This window comes from Schistocerca serialis, chromosome 2 (genome assembly GCF_023864345.2).
Source record: "Schistocerca serialis cubense isolate TAMUIC-IGC-003099 chromosome 2, iqSchSeri2.2, whole genome shotgun sequence".
Classification (NCBI taxonomy): domain Eukaryota; kingdom Metazoa; phylum Arthropoda; class Insecta; order Orthoptera; family Acrididae; genus Schistocerca; species Schistocerca serialis.
Window position 1 is genome coordinate 975,654,782 of NC_064639.1, and position 4,254 is coordinate 975,659,035.

Sequence of the window (4,254 nt, forward strand, 5' to 3'; positions counted from 1 at the left end):
TTAAAATCGCTCAAAAGAGAAAAGGCCGCAGGACCTGATGGGATACCAGTTCGATTTTACACAGAGTACGCGAAGGAACTTGCCCCCCTTCTTGCAGCGGGGTACCGTAGGTCTCTAGAAGAGCGTAGCATTCCAGAAGATTGGAAAAGGGCACAGTTCATCCCCGTTTTCAAGAAGGGACGTCGAACAGATGTGCAAAACTATAGACCTATATCTCTAACGTCGATTAGTTGTAGAATTTTGGAACACATATTATGTTCGAGTATAATGACTTTTCTGGAGACTAGAAATGTACTCTGTAGGAATCAGCATGGGTTTCGAAAAAGACGATCATGTGAAACCCAGCTCGCGCTATTCGTCCACGAGACTCAGAGAGTCATAGACACGGGTTCCCAGGTAGATGCCGTGTTTCTTGACTTCCGCAAGGCGTTTGATACAGTTCCCCATAGTCGCTTAATGAACAAAGTAAGAGCATATGGACTATCAGACCAACCGTGTGATTGGATTGAACAGTTCCTAGATAACAGAACGCAGCATGTCATTCTCAATGGAGAGAAGTCTTCTGAAGTGAGATTGATTTCGGGTGTGCCGCAGGGGAGTGTCGTGGGGCCGTTGCTGTTCAAAATATATGTAAATGACTTTGTGGATAACATCGGAAGTTCACCGAGGCTTTTTGCTAATGATGCTGTAGTATATCAAGAGGTTGTAACAATGGAAAACTGTACTGAAATGCAGGCGGATCTGCAACGAATTGACGCATGGTGCAGGGAATGGCAATTGAATCTCAATGTAGACAAGTGTAATGTGCTGCGAATACATAGAAAGAAAGATCCTTTATCATTTAGCTACAATATAGCAGGTCAGTAACTGGAAGCAGTTAATTCCATAAATTATTTGAGAGTAGGGATTAGGAGTGATTTAAAATGGAATGACCATATAAAATTAATCGTCGGTAAAGCAGATGCCAGACTGAGATTCATTGGAAGAATCCTAAGGAAATGCAATCCGAAAACAAAGGAAGTAGGTTACAGTACACTTGTTCGCCCACTGTTTGAATACTGCTCACCGGTGTGGGATCTGTACCAGATAGAGTTGATAGAAGAGATAGAGAAGATCCAACGGAGAGCAGAGCGCTTCGTTACAGGATCATTTAGTAATCGCGAAAGCGTTACGGAGATGATAGATAAACTCCAGTGGAAGACTCTGCAAGAGAGACGCTCAGTAGCTCGGTACGGGCTTTTGTTGAAGTTTCGAGAACATACCTCCACCGAGGAGTCAAGCAGTATATTGCTCCCTCCTACGTATATCTCGCGAAGAGACCATGAGGATAAAATCAGAGAGATTAGAGCCCACACAGAAGCATACCGACAATCTTTCTTTCCACGAACAATACGAGACTGGAATAGAAGGCAGAACCGATAGAGGTACTTAAAGTATCCTCCGCCACACACCGTCAGGTGGCTTGTGGAGTATGGATGTAGATGTAGATGTACATTTAGCTTCAGTAACAACGCTTGTTGGAGCTACTTGTTGCATGGATCTGTTTATATTCAGCAGCTAACAGACAGCTCTCAGTGAGCGAAGCATTATTTTGTATTCTGTAAAAAATGTCTGAGTCAGATGACGATGTGACTGAACGTGGAAGAAAGAGAGGTAAAGTGAATAAAGATAAGCATTCAAAGTAAATGGAGAAACTAGCCAGATAAAGTGGAGAAGTACTTGTCACAGGCAAGGGTTACCGATGGAGGCTAAAAGAACTGGTCCAGATTCTGAAAGTCGTAAAAAGTGCATGGCTGATTTCAGTGCAGCAGAAAAACGAAGTGTGATAGAAAATTTGTACAGTGGACGCCCAAAAAATTAAAAAGATACACATCTGTTAGGATTTATAGAAAGATATGATGTTGCTAGACATCGACTAACAACAGAAAGTTTCAAACAAAACACGCCAGCCTTCAAATATTGCGTAATGAAAGGATTCAATCTGTTTGAAGTTTGACGCAAGGCCTATGTTAGTTTGCGTGTTGACACAAGTAAAGTGATGCAACATTTAAACAAGCTTTTAGAGAGTAATCAGTTGCCTATTGACATGAGAGGAAAGCATTGAAACCATGGAGACACTTTTGAAACAACGACCACAGCTAAAACTGATGAACATACCCCATCATTTCCCAAACACGAGTCACTCGACATTTCCATTCGTGTAACATATTTGGAGTCCAGTTGAACAGTTCGAAAAATGCACGAACATTCCATTGAAAATCATCCTGAGCGCAGAGGAGTAGTCAAATAAGAGTTTTATTTAAAACATTTTAATGAAAACTACGATTACAAGGCCACAAGTTGATGTTTGGTCGACCTTCAAATATATGAATGTAAAAATAATATCTTGATGTCTTCATGAAGTAGGAAACAGAGCGCCTGTCGCTGAGGTGATTGCTCACAAAAGACGCGTCAAGACGTTTTAGCAGAAGATGCTTGATGTCTTCATGAAGTAGGAAACAGAGCGCCTGTCGCTGAGGTGATTACTCACAAAAGACGCGTCAAGAAGTTCTACATCTACATCTATACTCCGCGAGCCACCTTACGGTGTGTGGCGGAGGGTACTTATTGTACCACTATCTGATCCCCCCTTCCCTGTTCCATTCACGAATTGTGCGTGGGAAGAACGACTGCTTGTAAGTCTCCGTATTTGCTCTAATTTCTCGGATCTTTTCGTTGTGATCATTACGCGAGATATATGTGGGCGGAGACTAAGCTTACAGACTACTGCTTAAGTTTTAGCAGAAGATGCAAAAAGCCACTGAAATCTACAAGACTAGGACTGGCGTCAGGGCCATTGCTTTGAATTTTATGAAGGATCTACCTTTGACATTTATGCTAGTTCAGGAAATGTGCTATCTGCATAAACTTAGGATTTTTGTTTTTAACATTCATAATACCGGAAACGAGACGTCAGTTATATACACATATACAGAAGAGAGAGCTAATAGAGTTCCTAATGTGGTATGCAGCTGTGTCCTCGACTTCATTTACGAGATTCCAGCAGAAAAGAAAGAACTGCATATATTTAGCGATGACAGTGCTGGGCAGAATCGAAACCACACATTAACAAGGCTGTTTTTGACACTCACCATGAATGTCAGATTCTCGGTCATCAGCCACTACTATTCGATTCGTGGACATAGTTTCTTGCCCTGTGACAGAATCTCCTAAGTCGTCAAGAGAGTAGTTCGAAGACTCGATCGGATCTATTTGCCTGAAGAGCATGAGGAAATCATTCGAGCTACAAGAAAACAGAAGCTCCCTTCTGTAGATAAGAGTCTTCAAACCAACCAAGTGCTGAACTTCAAGGATTGGTGGCCTCGCTACTTCAAGAAGAAAAAAAAATGTTCAAATGTGTGTGAAATCTTATGGGACTTAACTGCTATGGTCATCAGTCCCTAAGCTTACAGACTACTTAACCTAAATTACCCTAAGGACAAACACACACACCCATGCCCAAGGGAGGACTCGAACCCCCGCCGGGACCAGTCGCACAGTCCACGACTGCAGCCCCTTAGATTCAAGAAGACATCCAAGGACATTAGCAGGAGTGGCTGCTGGTTCAAATTTATTATACATACGCTGAAGAGCCAAATAAACTGGTACAACTGCCTAATACCGAGTAGAGCCCCCGCGAGCACGCAGAAGTGCGGCAACACGACGTGGCGTGGACTCGAATAGTGTCTGAAGTAGTGCTGGAGGGAACTGACACCATGAATCCTGCAGGGCTGTCCACAAATTCGTAAGATCACGAGGGGGTGGAGATCTCTTCTGAACAGCACGTTGCACTGCATCCCAGATATGCTCAATAATGGTCATGTCTGGGGAGTTTGGTAGCTAGAGGAAGTGTTTAAACTCAGAAGAGTGTTCCTGGACCACTCTGTAGTAATTCTGGACGTCTGTGGTGCCGCATTGTCCTCCTGGAATAGTCCAAGTCCGTCAGAATGCACAATCGACATGAACGGATGCAGATGATCAGACAGGATGCTTACGTACATGTCACCTGTCAGAGTCGTATCTAGACGTATCAGGGGTCCCATATCACTCCTACTGCACATGTCACACACCATTACTGACCCTCCACCAGCTTGAACAGTCCCCTGCTGACATGCAGGGTCCATGGATTCATGAGGTTGACTCCATACCTGTACACGTTCATCCGCTCAATACAGTTTGAAATGGGACTCGTCTGACCAGACAAGATATTTCCAG